The sequence below is a fragment of the Drosophila busckii genome, chromosome 3R (genome assembly GCF_011750605.1).
Source record: "Drosophila busckii strain San Diego stock center, stock number 13000-0081.31 chromosome 3R, ASM1175060v1, whole genome shotgun sequence".
In the NCBI taxonomy this organism is placed as follows: domain Eukaryota; kingdom Metazoa; phylum Arthropoda; class Insecta; order Diptera; family Drosophilidae; genus Drosophila; species Drosophila busckii.
The window spans coordinates 2,230,576-2,258,255 of NC_046607.1; positions in this window are offsets into that span (position 1 = coordinate 2,230,576).

Here is a 27,680-nt window from a genome sequence, read left to right on the forward strand (position 1 = left end):
ACAACAACAATAACAACAGCAACAACAGCAATAGCAGCAGCAGCAGCAGCAGCAGCAGCAACAACAAAAGCAGCTGTAAGCGGAGCCAGGCAGTTTCAAGGACATTTTCAACGAGCGCAACTACAGCGCTGTACAGCTTGCTCAGCTGTCCGCTTTGGTATTTCTTATGATTTTGTTGTTGCCGTTGCTGTTGTTGTTGTTGTTGCTGTTTTCTAGCCTGCTAAAATTTATACGACTTGCTAAAATTGCACATAAATTAAATTTATGTTTTATGAGCATTGTGCTTGGCCCGTTATGTTTTCGTTTGCGCTCTGGTTTGCGTATGCTTCTACACTTGGGTTCGTCCTGCCGCTCAGGCTCAGGCTCATTCTCAGGCTAGGCTCGGCTCGGGCCAAGTCGTAGGCATTGTGTTGTAAGCATTTACGTGCCGGAATCACGCATTTATTTAATACGCACAGTAAATTTTCAACACTTAGAACTAAATAGACGCACATTTAGTGCCATTTCGATAGCACAGTGGCCACTTGACCACCAGAGGCTGCTGAGGCGACGCTGGGCAGCTGGACGGCTGGTCTATATGACATTAATAATTCACTGGTGCGCAGTCAATTTGGCCAAATCGCTTGGCCATTCAGTCAGTGTGTATTATTTTGTTTGATTTCTTTATGTTCTCTTTTTTGTTCGGGGGGGCGTGGCGGGTGGGGCGCTTGTTGTTCATTATTTTTAAACGCTGCTGACAGTTGTAAATCTGTCAGGCTTATTAACCGTTAAATGTCACTTAACTGTCAGTCGTTTGGTCCACAACATCAACAATAAATGAACTTCAAAATATGCGCATAATGCTCGTATTCCCAACAACAACAAAAGCAACTGCGTGTGTATCAAATGAAATTCGCTGATGCTAGCAGCATCGGCAACAGCAGCAGCAGCAGCAGCAGTAATAATAACAATAATATAAAACGGCAATTTCAGCAGTTGTAATTATTTTTCATGTCTTTATTACATTTAAATGCCAATTTATTGCCAACGATTAAATTACGAGCTTGCATACGTAATGAATCTTTACTTTGAAGTTTGGTGCGGCAAGTGGGCGTGGCCCACGCAACAACAATAAATCGAACAATGTATTTCATAAGTGTTTGATTTATTTTACTCGAGTAGAGCGGCATAAGCTCTTGCATAGTTTTTAAACTGAAAGCCAGCACGTCTGACTAGACACAAAATATATTTGCCATACAGCTGGCAGCACTTTAATAATTTCCGTTTATCTGTTGAGTAAGTAACTGAAATGCTTGCATCAACTGAGCCACAACAGTTACAAAAACAGCAACAACAACAGCAAGGCTTGTTGTTCTGGCATTTTATAAATCGCTTGACATGGCAGCAACAGTGCCAAGTGAAAGTACAAAACTAAACAATGCAGGCTCAGACGCAGCACACAACTGAGACAGAGAGAGAGAGAGAGAGGGAGAGCGAAAGAGAGAGCGGGAGGCGGCTACTTGCCAGGGCAAAAAAGGCAAGTTTATACGAATATGAAACATGGCAATAAATATTGTGCAGGCATTAAACGTTTGGCTTACTTTACTTACTAGCAATAGCAACAAAAATAACAACAGCAACAACTGGGAGAAGAAGAAGAAGAAGAGCTATAGGCCAAGTCAGTTGATACTGTTGTGGGGCGTATTCAGGCATTGAACATCGTTTAACTGCCTTAGTTATCACTCGGCTTAAAGCTCTGTGTCTGTCTTGTTTATGTGCCCATGTGTAGCAACTTTTCTCGTGTAAAGCATTTCCACACCATTAAATTGACAATGCAATAAAATGCCCAGGCTCTTGACCAGCTGCTAGCTACAAACAAACTATATATATCTCTACATATATCAGTGGAGCTCGGGCAACGCATTAATAAACGCCACAATAGCTGACCAGAGTAGTGCTTTAGCTAAATGGCTTGAGTTACAGTGCACTATTCATTTGCACGTTGCACACACACACACACATACACACAGAGACACGTGACGTATACGCAATATATGCATACAAGATCGCTTAATTTGAAATGTATGCAAAATGCACTTGTTCTACTCAAACGGTCAATCTGTTGAAATATTTAGGCAGGCGAAACAAGCAAATCGTTTAGTGCACTTAGCTTCCGGCTCGTGAAAGGCAACGGAAGTGTCTAGCCAGCCCACGCGCACTCTAAAGCAAAAGCTAAAGCAAAGCCAACAGCAAAAGATTGAAATGCACACACACACACTCACACACACATGCAGTAGTATATGGTATAATCGCAGCTTACTGCCTATTTAGGCAACTGCAATATGTCAGAGTCTAAACTCTGGCAGGCCGAGTTACGATTGGAGCTGAAGGCATGCGCCAGGATCAGGTCTGGTCATGGCCAACAATAAAAGCCTTTTCCCGACTGCATAACCCAATGCATGTGCCTCGTAGGTGTTGAAAGCAAGCGTTACTAGACAGCCAGACAGACCGACAGACAGACGAAGCAGGCAGGCAGAAAGGCAGACTAGACAACGTGCCTAAAAGAAAGAAACACAAAATGTGCAAATTTCTCCACAGCAGAGCGTGAAAAAGGCAGCTTTGCTACATCAACAACAAAAGCTTAACATGTGGGCGTGGTCAGCTGTAAAAAAGGTAAATTTACTTTTGCCAGCGAAGCTAAAATGAATTCGTGTGCTCGCTTCGTTTATTATATTCCTAAGCCTTTGGGCTGAACCGAAATTTGTGTGCCTGATAAGAAAATATGCAAAGTGGATTGAAGCGAATCTATAGGAAAAATATGAAGCTTTAAGCCAGCAGCGCTGGCTGCTGCTCGTTTTAATTTAATAGAGCAAGATTTAACAACTGCTCCCCGTACAAATATTAACTGTTGTCATAATCGAAGTACGTTGCTAGCAAAAACATATTCTTTCTTTTTTTCTTTATTATGACTGGGCCCAGCGGCATCGTTGTCAAAAATAACAACAAAACAAGTCAACTGCCAAAAAAGCGAGGAAAATAGCAACAGCAAAAGTAACAGCAATGGCAACAGCAACAATATGGGGCATGTTGCTCAGTCGCAGCACTACGAGTAAATTACAAATTAAATCATAAAACGCAAGTGACAGCGACGCAGCGTACAGATTTAGATTTATTACGTGACTAGAAACATTAAGCGCTCTTGCCATTAACACACGCGCCAGAGCAGAGCTGAGCGGGGCGGAGCGGAGCGGAGCGGAGCAGACAATCGTACTTGCAGGCAGGCACATGTCAACTTGTATCTTTAGCCGTGCATCTAATGTGCGTAACTTTTGTCATTTGTTGTTGGGGCTGTTTATGTCGCTTTAATTATTAAATACTTGATTAGGCAATAAAACAAAACTTTTATGCACGCGCAATTACACAGATGCAAATACAAAAGCTGCTGCTGCAATATTTCGGCTAATTGAATGCTAATTATGGCAAACATGTCCGTCCGTCCATCCGTCCATCCGTCTGTCTGTCTGTCTGTCCGTCCGTCCGTCCGTCCGACCGTATGTCTCTCTGTTGTGTGTGTATTCGTTGCGGTTTTTGGTTGTCGCTTGAATTGATTCTCGATTAATAATGCCAATTAGTTTGATACTTTGCATGCAAACATTTAATGCTTCAGCTGATTTCAGGTGTGGCATCATGCACTCAAGATAAGAGTAGTTGCCACCTACACACACACGCACACATGCAAATAGTATAATGTGGTCTTTGTGTGTGTCTGTGAGCTGGGCCAAGTAACAGTACGAGCATAAAGTAATTTTCATTTAATTGACATAATTGCGCACACTGTGCATATGTAATCAATTGTCAAAGCCACTGCAAACAGTCCGAGTGACAAACGGTATGGCATAGACACACACACGAACACACGCACACGCATACAGATACACAGAGCTGCAGTGACTAACGTTTGTTGTTCACTTTGCTGTTAAGCTGGCAATGACAGCAATGGAAATTTTATTGGCAGGCTCTGGCAAAATGGCCATTGACATAGATAAATATTTGTTGGCTTACCATTTGGAACACACACACACACACATATATATATATATATACAAACAGACAGCAGCATGCTGCCACGCCTTAATATGCAAGGGCAATGCTTTCACTCAAATGTCACTTAGCTGCTCTCACACCGTCAGCGCTGTCAAGCTGTTAGTGTGTGTGCTTATGTGTGTGTTAGTGTGTGTGCCACAAAATTCAACTGCATGTCAAACTCTTCAATATTTGTTTACCAAACGCGTTGACAGTTTGCCTAAGTGCGTGTGGCTGTGTGCTTGTGTGTGTGTGGGGAAACTTATATTTGTGATCTGCATGTTGCCTAATTTGCTGCACTTGGTGTGCTGGAATTCATTTTAAAGTATTCAATGGTTTCTTGGTCTCTGTGTGATTTTTGTTTTAATGTAAGCTGCCAACCGCTTGCTATAATTATGCATTCATGTTAATTACCAACGCACATTGTTGTGGCAATGGCTTAAGGACAAAGGGAGCTGTGCGCCAATTTAAGACTGCAGCAGTGCAAAATGATTTTAACTACAATTAATTAATGACTATTTGAATGAAAATGCGAGCAATGGAATTTCGTGCAACGTCTGCGGCAACCAGCTTACCTTTGTAGCAATTAATTGGCTTTAATGAACAACACGCACGCACACACACATGCACACGTATGCATTTATATTTTACATGCCACAAGGCATTTGTTGGCTGTTGGCAGCGCCTTAAGGTATGCAACATTAATTCGCTTTAGGGCTCGCGACAGCAGCATGAAAAATGATCAAGCCTGGCTGTCACTCCCATATGCAAAACTTTTTCGGCAACTGTCCAGAGCAGAGCAGGCAGCAGCAGCAGCAGCAGCAAGTAGTTGAAGCCTGTACGTAAAAACTAACTGAAAACTAAATTTCAAGGCTCATTGCGTGCGAATAATGCGGCGCTGAATGAGGGTCGGGCACATTGATAACTAGCCAGACGACCAGCCAGCCAGCCAGCCAACCCAGCCAAGCTTAGCCCAGTCAGTCAGTCAGTCAGGCATTTGAAGGACTTAAGGGTCTATCCACTGCTAGAGTGTGCACTGAACCTAACTAATGCTGCGGTCACACACATACGCGCACACACACAAACACACACTGGGATAGGGGCAAAAGTTTGACTTTCTTTGGACGGATGTCTGCGGCTTTTGTGGACGGTAATTTGCATATGAAACACAAAAACGTTAATGATGCAGAAAATGATTTTGTTAGCTTGTAAAATTTGCTTTCGATATATGAAAAGTCCTGTTATAAATGAATGAGCAGCAAATGTCCTTGCCGCCCACCTCGTTAGCAGCCTGACAGCTGCTATGTTACTTGTTAACCTGTTGATGAATTTCACTGCGTCGACAGGTTCGCTTCAAAAGATTTGATTATTGATTTTAGACATAGCACAGTCTGGCAGCAACGGGAATCGCTTTGGCTAAAAATTATGTTAAAAGAAATGAAGGCAAATAAATATAAAACATGAAGCTCCTGCAGGCATTTTGCCACGCGATGGCAAATGCGAGTCAGACGGGAAATATAAATCATGCGAGAGCGCAAATCAGCTAAAACATAATGTTATTCAAATACAGCAACATATATGGTACACACATTTATTTCTGTTACGCAAGCTGACAGCCTGGCGGGCAATTTAATAAGTAAGCGTGGAGAATTTACACTCAAATGGTTCCAAATGGTTTGTTTTCTTTAAAGCGGCTTAAATTTAGAATTGAAAATCGAACTGCTGCAAAGTATTTTGTGAATTTTAAAGTGTAAGTATAGCTTTATATTTGTTTTATTTTTTGACAAACATGAAACGTTACTTAATCCTTGCACTGATAATAAATCATAGAGCGCATTGCGTATTGAATAATTTAGCAAGGCAGACGGTGCAAAAAGGCAGGCAGCGCTCAAATTTGTGCGCAAAAGTAGCTTATGAATATTTCAAGTGAAAGTTGTTACTTTGGCCAACCAATCTACGGACTAATTAAAGCCAACGTCAGATTTATGTGTCAAGCGTTTGTCAAGCCCGCTGACAGTCTGCCAGTGGCAACTTTCCCAAACACTCACACACACACACACACACACACACACACACACACACGCACGCTGAAAAATGCAGCTGTGCGATTAAATTAATAACCAGCTAAGGATTAAAAAAAACTAACAGGCATGGCAAGGACATACGGCTGCTACTGCTGTAGCTGCCACTGTTTTTGTTGTTCCTCAAAAAAATAGAGGAAAAACTTTCGCTGCAACGGGTTAACTAAGCAGCTGCTTGGACGAGCACTTCGTGAAACTGTATGCTAAGGTAATGGGCGTGGCCCGACCAGCCCCCTAGGCGCTCATTTGCATAATATTTACTTGTGAGACATTAAGCTGGCTCTGGGACTAGGGTCTGAGCTAGCTCGCTCGTCCGCCCGTGTGGAAGAAAATAATTTGCCAAATTATGTCTTAAATAGTTATCAAAGTTTGCTCGAACCTTTCTTTCAAGTCAAGTCAATTTGAAGTTTAGCGCACAGCGAGCGACCAAAAGCAAATACACACACACACACACACACACATACCCACACTTACACCCACGCCTACACACAGATGCAAATACATGTTGCGTGTTTGCTAAGCTGTTTTCTAATTTTGTTAGCTAGTTGGTGGACTGGACATCAAAGTGGCATTCAAATGCGAAACGATGTGACAAGTAGTTGATAGGTACGAAACTTGCCGGAAACTTAAACTGCGCTGCAACTAATTCACTTAAAGTGAACTCTATTTGCCACGCCCATCTTTTCATTTGCCTATCTAGCATCTTCACATGACGCCGGTTTTGGTGTAGCCGCCGCCGGTTGCCAGACCTCGGTATATCGTAAATTTTGCGCACCCAAAACTTTCCATTAAGAAGCTCAAAAACAGATACGCAAACTTTCAAGTGCTCAGCCATGTGGGTTGGCTTGCATTAAGCTCTCTCTAGCGCTGCCTAGCCTGGGGGCGTGGGTAGGCGCGACAAATGCTGCGCAACAAATCACGCGTCGCAGTCGGCTCCGAAAGGGAAGCCGGGCATGCCCTCTTAGCCAAGCTGCTGGACAGCCAAAAATAAAAGAAGGAGAAATTATCTGAAAAATCAGAGGAAAAATTCATACTCGCAGACAGGAAGTGCACGCAGTCTGTTAGTCGGCAAACGAATATCATAATTTACTTTGTCACCCGCTGCGAATTAGCGTTCAATGTGTGTGTGTGTGTGGGTGTGCCCCGCCCACATTTTCCTGAACAGGAGGACTCCGGAACATTTTAAACAAAGCGATGCGCGAAAACTTATCACAAAGAGCTTTAACATACGATGAGCAGACTCACACATACACGCACACTGACGTCTATATATATGAGTGTGTGTGTGTGCAGACAAATAAGCTGCGCAGCAGCCTCAGCTTGCAATGAACCCAGGCAAGGCAAGCTCTTGCGGTTCAACTTGCTCTTTGCCTTGTCACTGCCGCTCAGTCTGTCCCCGTGTGTGTGTGTGTGTGCATTTTGGCCACAAGGCAAATTAATAAAAAAGCATTTAAGGCTGAAATGGCTGAGCAGCAGCGCTAATAAATAACGCGCTGGCGACAGCTTCATTTGTTTAAGTGCCCCGACAGCAGCTTCGCAGTTGAAATGGATTGCATATAGATGCAGCTTTAACTTGAGGCCGATAACAGCTAAAGAAATGCACACCCGTTTGGGCTATTCAATTATTAAACTTGTTATGCTGGGCGGCGGGGTTGGGGCGTTAGGGGTCTGACGAAAACAAATTATTGCAAATTACATTTGCGTTTATCAGAGCTCAGTGTGAATCCCTCTGGTCATTCAATACAAATAACGCATATCACAGCAGATATAGCATACACTTTTTATGCGCTTAGCTTTCAATATGATTGCCCCCTTCAACGCAGATACAGGCACAGACACAGAGACAAGCACGGACACGGACACTGACACAGGCACAAGCACACGCATACGTGCTGGCGAATTGGCATTTGCAAAGTCATCACGTATACGCCACCATGCTCGGTTCAGCTTAGTTTCGACAAAGGGACAGCAAAGGGAACATTCGCATACATGCATAGATATGAGCAGCGCATACTTATATGCGTTTATATTGGTTCAATGCCTGATTTCATTTGCCGTTACGTCATTATTTCCGTTGTTATTTGCCATTATGACAATTTAGTGGGTAAAATTCGTAACGAGCTTAAAACTAATTTCAGATTAAGTTCAGAGATTTGCACACAGCAAACAAGCAAAAAACACAGCAGCAACAACAAACAGTTATTCAGTCAGACAGACAGACAGACAAACAGTCAAGTGAAAGCCATAGACAGTGACAGAGACAGAGACAGACACAGACAACAGGCGAATATAATAAGTGATTTACATGACTCTGAGGAATTTTCGCCGCAAGGCGTACGCACACACAAAAGAAATACGTGTAAGTAATAGAGAGACGGAGAATTGGAAAAAAATTCGAGAAATCGATACTTCATTAAGATACAAAACTTGATTGTCAAGCGACTCTCTGCTGCCTCGCAGTCGCTCTCGCTTTGATGAGAAATCTGCTCGTTTACTGTATCAGCGCATAATGTGCGCGCTTGCTATCTAAATTGATAGATGGCTCAAATGATAGACGGAATCACGCCACTACTAGAGCCATGATTTGACAGTTCCGCCCCGTTACATTCATACGGCGCGCAATGGTGCGTATACGCAATAAGCGAACCAAAATCACATTAAAGCCAACCCAAGCCAAGCCAAGCACTGACGGCTGCTTTATTGACCATCAATGTTTTAATTTGACAACAAAAAATTCAAGACATCACGCCCCTACAATTAACGCTATTTATATGCTTACTTATATATGTGTGTGTGTGTGTATGTGCGTTTTATACTTCAGCTAACGAGCGCTCAAGCCTAGAGCTTTCAGATTAAGTAAAATAATTTTGTTACTCTGCGAAATGTGAAGTGAAGAGTTGCACGTACATTTTTAAATGTTGGCATATTTGTCAAATTTGTATTCTACTAAACTTTGTATTAGTATGCATCCGAATTTGTAAATTATATAATTCAGCAGTGTGGCCAGCAAATGAATTAAAATCTAACCAAAAATGCATGCAATAGTGCTAAACATAATGAGTGCAGGTTGTTTTTTTTTTTAGTAATAATAGCTTGCATACAAATTTTTACATTTAATTTATAATATTTTAGCGTTAGTGGGCTACCAAACAACAACAATAACAAGAACAGAAATAATCTAAACTGGGGACACACAAAACAGATAATTGCAACGGAAATTGAAATTATGTTTTGCTTGGCCTCATTTTGTATTTGCTGGTGCAGTTAATTAAATGATGAATGTTTGAATAAACTTTTTATTTTTATTTGCGAATTACAACGCAAATGGCATTTAAATTGCATGTGAATTACTAAATATTTGGATTTGCCAAATGCATGTCAAATATACTAAAACTAATGCAAACACACGCATCTGTGTGCGTGCGTGTGTGTATGCGTCTATGTTTACAATTTGCTAAGCGGATTTAGCTCTGGTGCTTTCGTATACATAAATATGCTTATTTATAAATGTGGGTAAATATACAAACATTTTCATTTGTACGCTTGAAATTTAAATTCTGCGAATTGAGCTCAGACATTTCCACGCGCAACAAGCTCCTTTAATGAACATATAACATACATATATCTCTTGCATTCAAAAATTCATTCAATTTTAATCATATTGAATAATTGGATTGGTCGAACGTAGCTCTGGCTCTGTATCAATTGAATTTGGTAGTACAGTAAACGCTCGCAAGAGCAAATCAATCGATTAGGATTGACTTTTACGAGTATTAAGTTCAGAAATTAACAAACCACGGATGCCAGCTAATCCGGTTTGAAAATATGTCCGCTTGCATTATTCAGGACTTAATTATAAAAGGGGTATGAAAATTTGATGAAGTTCACAAATTCAATTTGGACAGCCCTGAGCAGCGTTAATTGAGGAATCCTCAATCTAAACAAAAGCAGAGCAGCGAAACCTTTTTGGCACAACCCTAACACAAGTCGACCCACAGAAAAGCAAGCTCAACAGTAAATTAAAATTTTTGGAAAAATGTAACTCAACTGGAGTCACACGCGGCGGAAATAGAAAAGCAACAGCTACACAAGCGAAGCACAGCGTGTGTCAAAGCCAGCAAAAGTGAAGAATAATGTAACATCAAGCAAAGGAGCACAAAAAAAAAAAAGAAAAAAGTAATACACAAGCGAAGCAGACGCCCGGCAAATGGCTATTAAGACGTAAAACACTTTCAACACCTTCGTGGCACGCCTGCTTGATTTTTTCGGGGGGAGGAGGGCGGTTCGGTCGGCCGGAGTGCTGACAAACGGAAGCGAAGACACACAGCATTCAACAAGAAATAGTTGTAAAAATGAAATGTTTCTAATTCAGAGTAACGCATTTGAACGTAATGAAAATGCCAAAAAGAATTGACGGGCGTTAGACACGCCCACGAAGCACACACACACACAAACATTTGGTGCTGCGATGACTCTTCCGCTTGCTTAGACTTTGCGTGCCGTTGACACTTTCGCATGGGCAGACGCAAGCGAGGGAAGGAGCACAAAATTCAGAGGACATGCGTCTTTGGGCGTGTCACATCCGTCATTGCCCTGCTCGCAACATTTTCCGCTTTTATTTATAATATGAACAATTTCCTTCAAATGCTTGCTGCTGCTACTTCTAGAGCTTTGGAGCTACCAAAAAACTGTACAATGAGTGCTGCCACTTTCATGAAAAATGCACTTGACGACAACTTTTCAATTTCTAGAGCTGTTGAGATTCGCTGTTGCTGCTGCTGATGCTGCTGCTGTTGCTGTTGTCGTTGTGAATGTCGTCGTTGCTGTCTCGTCCTTGTCGCTAATGACAATACACTCTTCTGGTCCAAGACACGGCAAAACTACAGCAGCAAGCCCATGTGTGTATGCGTGTGAGTGTGCGTGTGCGTCTCTGTGTGTGTGTGTGTGTGTGTATGTGCGTTGCGCGCATTTACGCTACTTACTTATTTGATTTACGTTTCATTTCCGGTTGCCATATGCTGCCTCAGTAGCAAATGCAGCATTTTAGTTGCAACACTACGCAGTATATGCATGAGTGTGTGTGTGTGTGTGTGTCACACATACACACTTTTAGAGTCCTTACAGCAGCCCTCCCGCGTGCCATTGCTTTGGTGAGCACGTTATGCAATTATAACTTTTGTCGTTAGCAACTTTAAGCAACTTTAAACGTAAATTGCAGCTATGAAGTAGCTTTTGGCGCACAACCTACTCACACTCACACTAGCACACTCGCACACTCACATGCTTACGCTAAGCGTTATAGTTTGTTGTCGGCTTTAGCTTCAAGTGTGTGAAAGGTGTTTTATTGAATTAAGTGGGTTTAACGGGATTTCTATAATGTCAGCGTGGCTGTCCTGCATACATACGTAACATGCATACATGTATTTATTATAACTACAGTTACTTCTTGTCTGCGGGTGTGTATGTGCGTGTGTGTGTGTGTGTGAGTGTGTGAGGGAGGCTGCATTGAAATGAGTTTGTTAGCTCGCAACGAGTGTGTCGCACTTTTAGTTAAACTTTTTGTACATAATGCATATTTTATTTAATTTTTATGAGTTGCCATCTACAAAAAAATGTAAATGATGGCAATGTGCAGCATGAGGCATGAAGCATGAGGCATAAGGCTTGAGAGTAGCAACTGTTAAAATTGTTTGCCAACAGCTAAGTGCCGCTGGATTTTAATGTGCATGTTGAAAATTATAAAACTCAAAAATGCAAAACGCGAATGTGTGTGTTAAATACGAAATAAAACTATAATAGGCAACTTTACTTAGACTCTATTATTAAAAAGCGCAGCGTGGCACTTGCGCTCGTATCATTGATGCGGTTGTATCTATATCTACTTATCATCTAACAAATTATATTTATTTCTTTTATTTAAGATGTTAGAAAAACGATTTTTTACCAGCTGTAGCTTCTGGGTTGAATATATAATAAAGTCTGTCATATATACAATATGTACAAAAAAGTCTGTTTTTAAATTTAATTTTAGATATTTTTTGTAAACATTTTTTTTACCGTCGACTGTTCATAGTTGACATTTATAATAAATATAAATATAATAATAGTAGTGCTTATATCTGATGAAGCTCAGCTTATATTCACTTATTTAATCATTAAATACAAATTTTTTTTATGTATTTATTTACAATCTATCTATGGGATAATAAGTAAATACTATGGTAATTTTATATTTAAAGGGCTTTGACATTTTTGGCTACCACTCCACTTTTAGGTGGCCTAAAAGGAAGGTGAAGTGGGTGGTATCTTTTCAGTCCTCTTCGGTGCTGGCTGTTGTCTAGGAGATTAACGGCCAGTGCGTTAATGTGCCTATCCAACCGCTCCTGGTATTTTGTGCTATGCCTCTTGATTTCTTCTGTTACACTCTGTACTCCAAGGTCATTGTGGATGACCTGGTTTTTAACGTGATTTTTAATATAATAAAATATTTCACTAGAAGGCTGATCAATGGCTGAAACCAAGTCAACGCCACGCGAACCAATAATTAGGAATTGTTTGCACAGATGCAATACTAATGAGCTAGGAAAATCTATTCTTGCATACTGACCTAGCTCCAGAGGTTTGTTTGAAGGGGCTTGAAGTCTATTGGTGCAGAATTCTTGATCAGATCGGCTGCACCGCTGCTCTGCTAAAAAATGAAACATTTTACAAGCAACTTTCGCTTTAATAGCAGCACTTTGCTGGCATGATTTAAACTTGCTTTTAACCATAATTTAGTTAGCTTTTAATGTAAAGCTCAAATTTCGTACGAGGAGGTGGGGCTGGGAGACGCGTGGCGCGTGCCGCATGCAAAATATAAAATTCATTTCCCATATGGAGCACTTAAAGGACCGCGCAAGTGCAGTTATTTCCCATGTTTTGCTCAACAAGCACTCTCACACTTTTTTCATTCAACTTATGTATTGCTGGACATGCAACGTGTGTGGTTGCATGCCGCTTGGGGTACGTCAAACTGACTACGCTGTCGAAATTAGGCAAATGGCCAGCAATTAAGCATGTGATTCCTTGGCATGCTACTGCTACTGTTGCTGTTGCTGTGTGGAGCTGTGTTTAATTTATTTGAAGTGCAATTATGTTTTCTGTTGGCATTTATTTTTAACTTGAATGCTCGTTAAATATTAATAAGCCATTTAACTGCCACAACACGTTGATGCATGAGCCGCAATTAGGCCGCAAATAGCTTGAGCTGTTTACTTAATAAACGCCATTCATCAAATCGACACGTTTTTTCAATGGGCCCACAGTCACAGCCCAGGACACGCAAAGTTCATAGCAGCCTGAACCCCATTAGCAGCCGCCCAAATGCAATACGTGGCAAGGCCGCGACATATCGTGCATATATTGATGAGGCACGCCATCAAAATTGAAAGTGTGCAACGCGATTGTCTTTAACTTGACTGAGTGACTGGGTGACTGAGTGAGCAGTCAAGTTGGCATTGCCAGCGGCCTAATTTGCCACATGTGGCGGCAACTGTGGCATTAATAATAACATTTACGTTTTTTATATAAATCTCTTATTTGCATTCGCATTCAATTCCAGCTCTTATAATGGCTCGCTGCTGCTGCTGCTGCTGCTGCTGCGACACTCGACGCCGCAATTGACAGCGACTTGCAGTGCAGGAGTGCAGTGCACCCCGATGGCAGAAACAATATAAATATTAATGCTATTTGCTTAACGTTTCAATTGCTGGGCGACGAGGGTTCGCCGCTCTCTAGCGCACTTGGTCGCTTCACACGCCACACACAGGCGCAATCAGAGCCAAAGGATGCAGGACACATTGCGCAACACGGCGGGGCTTCGCACATTAATCAGCGCCGGCATAGGTAGGAGGTAAAAAAGTGCGTAGCAATCTCTCTGCACTCCACAAATCTCGTGCAGGCTGCAATTGTTGACTCTCTGTGCTCAGTGCTCGTTTGGAGGGGTGGCCGCTTGCCGCTCCGAAAGGAGGACGGGGTGTAAGTTTGACGCAAATACTTTAATCCACTTCAGAGTGACACTGGAAATTAACACACAGACGCAGGACGCAGGACACAGGACACAAGGCACACAACAGTAACATTGACAACCCCCGAAAATTGTCTAGCCAACGAGTAAGCCCAAAAGAGGGCAGCGGGGTAGGGAGAGTGAGAGACGGCGCTATGGCATTCAAATTGGCTGCTATCGCAATTATTCATATGGCGGCGACACTCATAAAATGTCGCGCAAGTGCCCGCTCAGACACACTGACTGTTTCACACGAACACACACATACACACACATATATAGAGAGAGAATCCTTTTGACAGATGAAACACAAATGCAATTATCACTTTATTTTAAACGATTTATGTGCGACAGGACTGCGTCCTGGCAAACAGGACAGCACAACAACGGAACATGTAGACATGCAACGAAACGGAAACGGATATGGCAACAAGCGCTGCGCCAACGTAACAAAGCCAACAACCCATCACTATTTTGATGATCAAGTTGTGCGTGTTGTAGTTGCTAAAACCACTGACCGTACATGATAATAAAATATTAAGAAGTAGCTTTCAATTTTCAATACTCGTTATGTTTTAAATAAGAATTAAGGAAGTACAAATATTATTTGAGAGTATGATTTGCTGCCATCTAAGCATCATTTTCATGTGCTTGAGTTTCTTGCTTAAAATATTCAAAAATGATATTATTTCCGGTGCTTGCCTAAAGGCTAAGTTAGGTTAGTCAGGACCGACCGCAGTCGAAAGCACTCAGACCCATAAAGACGACTCTTTAAAACTGTTTTGCTAGATAGGGTTGAGGACGGAGAAGGGTTTCGTTTCTAGGTCCAGTGGCTGTTTTCACTTGGTGGAGTCTCTGTTCAGTTTCTCACTAAAGAGTTTCTTACCCTGCCTAAAATTAATATTTAATTTAAAATTTTAAAAACATTTCTATCTACATTTCTTGCCCTGACTAATGACTAGAGTGTAGCATGTGTTGCAATTGCCATTATAAGCAACGAAGCGCATATTTTATCAGATATTTGTATATAACTTGACAATATGTCATTACAGCCAATTGTAGCAGATTTGACTTGGGCTGCGTTTTTGCTTTTGAGATTTGCCTTATTGAAATTGACAGAAGGTTAATGGCGTTGAATGCTGCAGCGGCTGTGGCTAGGCTATCTTAGGGCATTGGCAGTTTAACGCCCTGTTGGGCAACATGTGACAGGCGCTTAGATTTCAGATTTCCGATTTCAGGCGGGTCAGGAGATTTGCGATAAAAAATGATTGCACATGTGAGCGTTTTGGTCTCAAAATTGCAACATTTGCGGCATGAAAATACTTCATGAGCTCAAACGAGCAGGAGAAAAAACTCAACAAATTCAGTAACAAAGCGAGCTGATAAATGAGGCAGCGACATGAGGAGGGGAGGGCAGGGCAAGGAGGGGTGAGCAAATCAGAGCAGTGCTCGCAAAAGCTCGCGTTTCTCTGTGACCGACCCAGATCTGCACTTGCCGCCCAATTTCGCCGGGTTATCAGTGGCCTCGGCCATAAATCACTGTCAAGTGTCATTCGCCCTCGTCGACGGCAGCAGCAGCGGCAGCAGCAGCAGCAGCAGCAGTAGCAGGAGCAGCCGGAGCAATATCAGCAGCATCCTTTATCCTTGCTTGTTCGACAGCGCAGCGTCGCAAGTTTTTTACACACATGCATGCGACTAAGAGGGCGTGAGAGCGAGCAAGAGAGTAGTGTAGTGTATTGAAGTGAAGTGAAGGAAACCGGAGAGCTATCAGCTTACGATGAACATGTGCATGAGCCCGGGAGCCAAAAGGTGCATCACCATCAGCAGCGGAAGCTGCAGCAGTACCAGCCACTCAGCTTGCACACCCTCAAACACCACACACACGCACACACTCACACACACATAGACTTGGATGGCAAAAAGTTGCTAATTAAACTTTGTGCTTGGCGGGATCCATGAACTTTGGCACGCCGCAGGGCTAAAACCGGCATTTCCCGCTGCAGCGAAAGTGTTGCTCCCAATTGACAGTCGCCGTCGCAGTCGCAGTCACTGTGACAGTCACAATGGTAGTTAACCCCGCCTATCTGGTCTTTGGCAACCTTAGCACGCGTACATTTGTTACGCTTTGGTTAACATTTCGTTACGCTGTCAATGCCGTGTACAACCGCAAGTAAGTCCTTAGATCCTCCCTTAACTGCAACTGAATCATATCTCGCTGAATCTCCGTGCATCTGTGTCTGAGTTTGTCGATGCCCAGCCTCTAGCATACCTAATTTAAGCTATTGTTCATAATTTTTATTGCGCTTGTTGCGAATTAGTTTCGGTTACGCCTGATGCACCCTGCTCTCCCTCCCTGCTGCATTGTTGCAATTTTTTGCAATTTAAATTTTGCCATAATTGTAGTTGGCCAACCATTCCGAGGGTTGGCTGCCTGCCTGCACTGACTTCTTGCAGAGGCGTTGACAACGGTTTTAACGACAGCAACAGCAACAACAACAACAACAGCACCAGCTTCTCATTAACATGACTGCTAACATGGTCAAACAACGAGTTTGGTGGGTGAGTTCATAGTTAGGGGTGTGTGCCTGTTAATAGCTCAGCTGGTGGGTTGCAAGCGCATTTTGTATTTATGTTGCAGCTCATTGTAATTAAATTGCCATAGCCTGTCAGAGAGGCGTCGCCGATACGCCAACGCGACAATTGCAGGTGCTCTAATTAATTTACCTTAATTTATTTTCGCAAAAATTTAATGGAATTTTAGTTTTTGTAACTAACTTGCCTGGGTTCCATGCAACTCATATTTTTAATACTAATATTTAATATATTAATTTCGGCGAAATTTGGAAAAATTATAAACTAATCTAATGTAATGAATTTATGTCAGGATATATGTATGTACATATATTTTAGCATTTTCATATACAATTTTTTTAAGCAGCATTTAACATCCCTGTGGTAGAAGTGCGGTTCAATCAAAGGGGTCGTTTTAGCTGTTAAACATATTCTATGTTTTTTTTAATGTTATGTTATAAATGTGAAGGCTTTGTATCATCGCTGTTACGAGTACTTTTCTCCAACTGTTAGCCGAAACTGTTAATGTTATGAGTCTCTGTTAAAAGAAGCCTGTCCTTGTATTACACTAGCAACAAACAAATCTGTTAGCTGCCACTCTGCAGAACCAATGTTTTCTTTTATAAGTAACATAGCATGTGACAATATTACATGTACTCTGTTGAGCAGGCCACTACCCCAGCATTAACATGCTGTTAGTTAATTGTTTCTTAACGCTAACAGGATATCAGTAGTCCAATAGAAAATTGTATACAAACTCTTGCATTCAGTCCTATTATGTAGGAACATTGAAGGATGAAATTTTAAAGCATAACAACACATTTAATTTAACTTTATATCATGTAGTGCTTTTTATATTTGAATGTCTAAGAAAAACAGCGTTCTTCTATAAAATCATATTGAAACAGACTTTAATGTTATATGCTACTAGGATTGCTCTTCAATTCCTCATAACATACGTACTGCATATGTAACATACAGTCGAACGTAACAGTCGAACGCCCCGTTAAGAAAGCTGTTATCAATTTCGAAAATGTTAGTAAGCGGGTTGTGTCCGCCGTTCTCCTTAACGCAAGCACATTAATGTTGTGTTAATATATGTTACCTGCTAACATTTTACTATCGCTTGTTCTTCATGAAATAAACTGTAGATGAAGTGCTGAACATGTAAGGGGTTCAATATTAAGAATGTTACATAGCATACCTTATGTTAGTAACATCATAAATTACAGTCACTTTAATATTATCTTGGTTAGCGATACCAAAGTCTGTGTACAACAGTTGCATATTTAACTGTATACAATTTTTTTATACACTTTGACATTTTTGTAAAAAATGGAAAAGGGTTATATGAAGTTGCTCAAATGTATGTAACAGGGAGAAGGAGGCGTGGGCAGACACCTAGATATAGCCATGTCCGTCTGAATGTTTGAGCACCTGTTTCTCAGCAACTTATAAGAGCTGGAGCAGCCAAATTTGGTATATAGGTGCTCCCTATATCCAAACCCCAACGCTTTTATTTTATTTATTTTATTTTCCTTGGACTGTAGCAAATTGAAACACGATATTAGGCAATAAAAAAATATTAAAATGAAAAAAAACACAAAAACACGAAACTCAATGCTGTGTGGCACTTACCCGCGCCCGATTGTCCAAAGAGTTTCGGTTTAATAACTGTAGGAGTTTATTCGCATCTTTTAATTTTCATAATAAACAGCGGGGTGCACGTGCTGATGCGCAATACAAACGTTGCTGCCAGGACGCAGCGGCGGCGTCGCTGACTCGCCGCTCCAGGAAAACGAGCTGTGAAGCGTCCGCTGTTTTGTGTGTATGTGTTCATAAGTGCATGCGTGTGTTTGCTGCGATGCACTAGTCAAAGTGTATCAAAAGTTGGTGGCGCCCAACTTTAATTTGTCCACTTCTTTTAATTTCCATATTGCTTATATGATAACACAAGGTTAGAATGTTATTCATATACATATTTTAAATACTTTTGATATGATTAAATACTTTTAGATTATACATAAAGATTATAAGTTGCGATGCAGAATATATGTTCAAATTGTATTACAAAAAATAATAAAAATAATGATTAATAATAATAATAGAATAACTATACATATAGCGCATAGCATAGTATTTGATTTAGAAATATTTAGATTTAGAAATATTAAACACTAACAAGTAATTGTGTTTAATTCGCATTTACGAACAAGAACAGTAAAGTAAAGTTTTCAGCCTAACTTTATCTTTCATAAAAATTAAATCAAATTTATGTTAATTTGATCAATTCCAATTTATCTAAAAATAATAATTTAAAATACAATATAAGAACAACTGGACAAATTAAATTTGGGCGCAACCAACTTTTATATACACTTTGACTAGGGTATCGAATCAAACACACGCACGCACTCACAAACACATACACACAACGCGTCACAGCTCGTTTTTACTGTAGCGTCAGCAGTGACGCCTGCGACGTTTGTATGGCGCGTCAGCAAGCGCACCCCGCTATCTATATTGAAAATTGAAATGTAAATAAATCCTAAGTTTTTTACTCGGCATCGGTCAAAAACATAGTAAAGCGTATTTGTGACTTATTTAAAATTTTTGAATAAATTTTAATTGCTGAATATTATGAGTGAAATCCGTTTTGATTTGCGGAGGAGGGGGGAGGAAATAAAAGAAATAAAATAAAAGCGTTTGGGTTTGGGTATAGGAGAGCCCATATTCAAAATTTGGTTGCTCTAGCTCTTATACTTGCTGAGAAACAGTCGCTCATACATACAAACGGACGGACATGGCTATATAGACTCAGTTTGTCTTGCTGATCAACAATATATATACTTTGTAGGGGGTGCCTCCTTCTTCCTGTTACATACGTTTGAACAACTTCATAATACCTCTTTCCATTTTTTACAAAAATGTCAAGGTGTATAATTATTAAACTGTACAATTCACTGAAGAACATGCCCAGAAAACCTGATATAGTAGTAGTTTAAAGCAACTAATAACAACTTATAGCAACTAATAAGGAAACGGGCTTTGGGCAATAAAATATCGTTGATTTTAGTTTTTATACACTTTGACATTTTTTAAAAAATATAAAAATGGGAACCTGTGTATGGTATGTGACAGAAAGAAAGAGGCGTGTCAGAGTCCATAAAATATATGTCTGTCTGCATGAGCGATAAGAACTTTTGAACATCCCTCCCTCCCTTGAAGGGAAGGCTTCAAATGGAATAAGACTAAGAGAGACTAAGAGATTTAAGCCACATTTTTACCCAAGAATCTCAAATAAATCAAATATAACCTTTATCATTTCCTTGACCGATGCCGATCGGTGTGAACATTACATATTTTGCGTATAGCCAGTGGACGTCGCTGCCGACGAAAACAGCAGTGTTGCTGCTGTGACGCGTTAGCTGTTTGTGTTGCTGTGTAATGTTGTTTTAAGGACAATTGTTTCTTTGATTCAATGGAATTTTGCTACCAATTGCGGACCAATAACGCATAATACATATGCATATTGTAATAATATTAAATTTAAAAAAAAAATTAAATTTATCTACTGTGAAAATATCTCTGAATATTATGAATATGGCACAACACTGTTTGAATAAAATTGTTGTAAAATAAAACTGTATCTACCATTCTATACAAACAAGTTTTGTTTGAATTTTGTAAAAAAATATCAACTAATATTCTTCACAATAGATTATAAATATTTTTTTGAAGTTTAATAATTAATTTATTATAATCTTGGTTACCTAAACAATTCATCTGATAACAGGCGGCGAACTTTAATACAGGGTTTGTCGAACTACAAATCGCAAAACTAATTTTATTGACAATTTTAGTTAAATTTGTTGGTTGAGCTCCATAGCAATAGCTTTGAGCGTAAACAAGCAGATTGTTGAGCAGGTCACGCTGGAGTCTCTTTTGCAAAGAGAGTTTGTGCCGGCGAGAGTCTTATCAATTGCTAGCTTATCAACTATTTAATTCGGAGTCGGGTGAGTGGTGAGTTTCGGAGTATGAAACGAAACGGTAGCTCGCTCGCTCGTTGGCGCTCTCTTTTTGCTTTCACTCTCTTTTGGCATAATCAGGAAGCGAACACCCGCACAGAAAAGAGGGCTAAGCATAATGTCAGGCACACGATGATGGTTCAGGTTCAACGGCGGCGTTAGGCACACTTCGGCCTACACCACACGAAGCCTGAGCACACGAAGGGTGAGCAGCGAGCAGCGTTCACGTACGTAGTGATTGTGCTGAGAATTTATGTGGTGCAAGAAACGAATGCGTTTCAGTTTCGTATTTGTTGTGCGCTCGTAAGGATGTGTCCACAGCCGTTGACGGACCAAATGCGTTCGCGTCGCGTGTGTGCGCGTTCAGCAATTTATATGCGTATGCCACAGCCAGCGTAGGCAGAAGCTAAGGAGCCGAAGTTAAAGGCGACCAAAGCCAAAGCCAAAGCAATTTAAAAGGCCTCGGGCCCGTGCGTCTAAAAGTGAATACCGTGCGCGTTATTGTGATTGTTGCCATAAAGCAAAAGCAAGCAGAAAAATAAGAATAAAAGAAATAAGATGAAATGAAATAAAATGATGCAGCACATCAGCGTGAATTCCATATTATGTTTTGTGTTGTGTTTTTTATCGTACATTGCCAGCAGTTAAGAGCCAGTAGCTCAGGCCCGCAAGTGAACAATAACAAAAGGTGATTACTGCCTTCATACATATAGGGCCACATATAGAAAGCCAGCATGTGTATGCATGTAACTGCTCCTCCATACGTATAGCTGACCCAAAATCGTCACTCATAACTCTTCTCGCTGACACCTAACTGTCCGCGGGGCGCGCGCGTATGCAAATCTGCTGCTGCCGCCGCCGCCGCCGCCAGCAAAGCCACAGCCCAATCTACACCAAAAAGAAAGCAGCAAACAGACTTTAATGTGCTGCGGGCTGCATGCAAATTGCGCTGCCAAAAATTACGCTCGAGTGTATATCTATATGTGTGTGTGTTTTTGTATGCACGGGCACGGTCTGGTCTTAAATGCTCAATAATTTTACGCTTAGCGTTATGAAATTCGAAGCTCGTAACCGGGCCAACCAAGCAAGCTAGCAAGTAGGCAAGCAAGCAAACAGACAGCAAATGCGTTCACACGCCCACAGTCCATAGCTTCAGACACACACAGACACACACACACACACGCACATACACATGTGCAAGCGAGCATATAGCATATATATATTCAGTATGTATCAGTATTTGCATATTTTGGTTTTGTGTTCTTAGCGCTTAGGGCCAATATTTGGTATTCCGCTCGAGTGACCCACTTTGGCCAACAGTTCGCCATTCGTTTTCAATTTGTGTTAAGTCTTTTTGGCTTTGGCGGCTGTTTCGATTTCGATACTAATTAGCCAAATTAGTGGCTGATGAGACTCTTAAGCTAAAAATGTAGCTGCTTTTCTCATTGGCTGGGCGACAAGTTTGGAAAGTTTAAAATTGCTGAACCCTTGCACACTAATAGCTCTCAACAACAATATCAAAAAAGGACCTCGATCAACTGTGCATGTGCCATTTAACAAACACTAAGCGTCGACGAACCCTTTGCGCCATTTTTCTTAATTTCACTACGAGAGCCGCTTGGCTCATTCAATTGCTGTACATATTTCTCTGTTTGCCATTTGGCTGGGCAATAAAAGCAGTCAGCGGCTTAAGACATTTCGTGGCCCTAAATGACGGCAACGGCAACAGCAACACCAACAACACCAACTACTACGGCAACTGAAGTAGAAACTAAAATAAATTTATTTACTTTACCACTAAATTTGCGCTGATTTTTTTGTTGTTGTTGCTCCAACTGCTTGCCCATTACCCATTGACCATTGGCCTGCTGCTCGATTGCCTCATTTTATGTTTGCCCTACTCAAAAATGTTTGTCAACAAACGCAGCCAAGCACAAAAATGCCAGAAAAAAAAAACACCAAACGAAACGAAACGAAGAAAACAAACCAAGTTAAAGGCAGCTTTTAGTTGGGCACGAACTTGCGAATACATATACAATGTGTGTGTATCAGTGTGTTTGTATGTGTGTGAAGTGGTGGTGCAACTATTTTAAAATTTTCGGCACGTGCCCAAATTGCAAACATCAGCAAATAATAAATTCATTGTTAGCCACATACGTAGCCGACGCCGAAAAGTATGCTATGCTTTTACTATGCTTAAGCAGCTGGACATGACATTCGATTTGGAGATTAGATTTGCTGCGAAAACCAAATTAGTTGTTGGCCTTTATGTCGGCTGAAGCTCAGCTCTGTTTACAAAGTGCTTAGACAAGCATTAGGATATGTGAGTGGCATGCAACACAAAGACCAGCTGAAGTGAAGTTGCAACAGCAAAGACAACGTGAACAATAGCCTCGTGCAAGACATTGTTGCTGCTGCTGCTGTTGCCACACGGCTACTTGAAATTGCAACTTTGTTTTCATGGCGCAACAATTGTCGCAGTTGCTGTTGTCCTCCTCTCGTTGTGTTGTCTAGTTGCTGTCCATTGTGCAATGTGTGGCAGCATAATTTGCTTCATCAAAGGCATAGACAGCCGACGCAGTGGCTAACTAACTTGCCTGCCGTGCAAACTTCATTTCTTAAATTTATAAAAGTTTTTAATTAAAACAGCTTGCTGATTAGCTGCAGCCAAAAGTGCTTGCAAATGTTGCACAAAGCATTCTCTTTCATTAGCTGCAATTGCAAGAGCGCTACAATTAACTAACTTTCAACGTGGCACTGCCATTAAAGTTTCCATTTATTTCGCTGCATTTATTACATGTCAAAGCATTTATTATTTTTTTCCTTCTCTACTGCTTTGCTACTTGCCGTCTGTGCATTATTTATTTATGCGCGCTTCCTGTCGTGTCTCCACGATTTTCGCTGCCTTAATTCATTTTTTATTTCAACGTAAATAAGTTGTAAATTACGAATGCAACTCTTGTTACTGTCGCTGCATATTTTTTGTAATTTTTCTATGTCCAGCTTATTCATGGGCGACAATGGTCCACCTCCCACCTCCCACCTGCCACCGCCCACTGCCCACTGCCCACCGCACTGCGCTTAGCTATTCATTAGCAACCTTTGCTATTGCAGTTACTATTGCAGCCATTTGAGTAAGCCTTGACTACAACAACTGCCGCAACTCTTGCTTGGCTTGCCCACTGCTAGTTCCATGTGTATTACACTCGACAAAAAGCTTACTTACATTTGACTGAATTGGCGTTGTCATAACGCCAAATGGGTTACTGACATCTGTACTACTTTGGCGTCATTAGCGCGCGAACAGAAAGGCAAGGCAAGGCAAAGGCAAGGGCAAAGAGAGGTAAATGACTAGCGAAAAGACGCGCTTGGAATTATTTTGAACTGCTGACAGACAGTTTAATTGCTTCGCAACAACTGCAACAACTGGTCTTTAGACCCTGCTACAAGGGTAGGTGGCAGCGACTTGTTGAGTGGCAAACGACAAGTTGTCAGTTGTTAAGGTGCTTGGATTTGCTTACAGCAACAGTTGCCATTAGTGGGTTTCCGCGAAAAGCTCGGGCTGCTCTAAGCTTTAAGCAAGGACTGCATAAATTTAATACAGACAAATTGTACGCATTAAATTTGTTTTATTAATGTAAATATCACTTTCAATTTGTTGCAAACTCAGTTTTACATGTGTATCGAGCTCTCTGCTTCTGTTGCGCTCTAATTGATAAAATTCCCTTGGTTTTTATTGCTGCAAATGTAAATGTGTTTTTTTTTATATATAGAAATCAGCTTTGTGCGTGCACACTGAGTGTTTTTTGTTCAGATAATATTTAAGCTGCTTGCAAACAACAACAAAAAGTACGCATGCAAAAATACTTCAGCAGACCACAGAAAATTGTTTACAGAACTATTTCTGTGCTAGCAACATGGCAACATGGTCAGCAACCTGTGCATGTGTATTTGGATATATACATTTTTTTGCATAAACGTAACTAAAGACAAGATTTTTTATGTGCTGAAAAGTTACTTTAATTAACAGCAACAATCTGTTAGCTGAGCACAGGTAAAGCCGAAACCATGCAAATAGCAGAGCCAACAAATATGAGTGTTGTTTAGTTGTATCTGTGGCAGCAGCAAACACGTTCTTTATACGCCAGCACTTATCCAATTAGCTTTTGAGTGCAAAGATTTAAAAACTACAGCAAACTTACTACGCGCCAGCATGTGTGTGTGTGTCTGTCTCTCTGTCTGTCTGTGTATAAGCATATAGAAGCAAAGTTTTTAAAAGCCATCACAACATTTACGTCATGTGCAATGTGTGCAAGTTTCCGTTGTTGTTCAAGTTGCTGCCGCTGCTGTTGCTGCTGCTGCTGCTGTGCACGGCAGCAACTTTAAGACATCTACCCGGTTTGTAGTTTTTATAGTTAAAAGGCAACACGCCAAGTTGCTTAAACAGCAAACTCTCCCAGCAACAACAGAAACAACAACAGCAGCAACAGTCACTGCCATTTGTTGCCGCATGTTGTAACTGTTGCCGCATTAAATGTGCAACCCCCAGCTGCGTTGCATGTTGGTGCTGCTGCTGCTGCTGCTGCCGCCGCTGCTGCATTTCACTTTTATGTTGGCGCAGCTATAGCATTTTTATACTACTGTTGCAAGCAGCACAGCCACGCGCTGCACAGAAGTTCACTGGGCACCACCAGCTGAGATTTCACTTCATTTTATGTTGTCAGACTTCCGAGTGTATCCCGTTGTTGTTGTTGCTGTTGCTGCTGCTGCTGATATAAAAAAGCCAAATTCATTTTGCACATATAACTTTTTATGCCCAACTGTGTGTGTGTGTGTTTGTCTGTGTGTGTGTGTCTCTGATGTTTATGTGGCCTGCTAGTGCTGCTTGACATCTTTTGGTTAATTTTGTAGCCGCAGCTCTAATGCGACAGCCATGGCAAGTTTAGTGGCCCACAGACAACGCAGATATATTTACCATTTATTATTTTTAAACTAAGCTTTTAACCGCAATTTGGCTTTTTGTTATTAAAAACTGATATTGCTGGTGCTGGATTGTATTTATCTGTTCATAAAGGTGCAAATTTCAAATTATATTCCGAAATGTTATCGCTAATTCATCGCTTTCATCCTTTATAATAAGAAACATACGAAGGCTTCAGCTCATTTATACCAGAGTGGCTTAGGAGCACTTTATTTACCTCATTTCTAACCAGACATATTTACTTTTCTCTTGCAGTTGCCACACAATGATTACTTAAAATGCAAAACTAATGAATGCAGCTAACGAATTGGCAAAAACATAACTGAATTTTGTGCAAAGTAAAGAAAAACTCGCAACGTAACGTAAACCACCGCAAAACAATTGTTTTAAATCAAACAGAAACGAAATTGCAACATAAATAAACAGTAAAGAGTAAACTAAGCAGCAAAATGACGCCGCGCATATCAGGAAAACATCAAAATCATTATGCGCTCATTATTTATGGCTTTGTGTTGCTGCTCACAGGAACAACAACAACATTGCCAGCCGCTGAAGCGGGTCGCGTATTTGGTAAGTCTATATACATACATAACACACTTTTTCAACATCAATTGCTTGCATATACATATGTACGTACCTCTCAAAGCACTAATAAGTATATTAATTAATGCGCACAGTTAGCAGCTAATGGAATTTTTAATGCAACAAAGACGCAATGTGGACACGTTCCGCAAATTGCTAAACAAAGTGAGGCTTTGCTGCGAAAGCCACAATTACAGCAACCATTTTGTTAGCAACCTTTTGCTGTCGTCGTTGTTGTTGCTGTTTTAGAGAGATAGAGAGAGAGAGAGAGAGAGAGAGAGCGTAGTATATATTAAAGTCAGCTTGGCCTTCACCGTTTATTGGTTTTATGGCTGCTACATGCAAAGTTCATATTAATTATAATAATAAAACGCTTACATTTTACATATTTTCTCATCCAGCTTGTCATTTGCATTAATGAGTTCGAAGCAACTTGTGCACACCCAAATCAGTGACTGCTGAGCGGTATTTGTTAGCTAATTAACTGACAATAACTTATATTTGCTTGTGACAGTTGCAGTTGTTTGTAACCACTGACCAAATTGAAAACAAGTCAAACTGGTTTTGTAAATTCGAAAAGGGCTTGCAACAACAGTTAGTTAGCTAATTGCAGTTTTGTCTGCCTGTACGCAAGGCTTTTATTTATGGCTTTGACAGCGGCAACAACAATGCGTGCTAACTTTTGTTGACACACATTTAGTTGCGGCTGAGCGACCCTCCCCAAAAAGTATGCTACAAAAAATGTGCACGCAAATGAGAAAATTTGCGCACCATCACAGAGTGAAATCTGCAAAAAAAAAAAATCCTTGCATTTAAAGCACAAACGTGTATGTGTGTGTATTAGTTGGGGCTGTTGGCGGCACTTTTTGTCGAGCAATTTAAGTGAAGCTGTTAAGGCAGCCAACTGGCAACCACAGCTGCAACAGCCGCAACAACAATAAAACTGCAGCCGGGCGAGTCCTGGCATGCACATAGGCACATAGGCAAGTGAAAGCGTAAAGTTTACGCGCTTGTTTGCTATAATTTCGATTGTTTTCACTGCATAGCAGCCGTCGCGTCGTCATTGCTGTTTGCCGCCCAGCCACGACGACAACTACGCCCCATTGACAGACTAGCCTGACTGCCTTTTAGTTGCTGCGACAGTTTTGCAACATTTCGCAACAATTCTCGCTTTATTGATGTGCGCCAAGCGCTATGCAAGCTGCTGCTGCTGTTGCTGCTGCTGTTGCTGTTGCGGCTGCTGCGGCTTACAACTTTACAACTAAATCAGCAACAACAGCAAACACTAAAATATGCTATTTAAGTAGCACACACTTTTGCTTTTAGCTCCA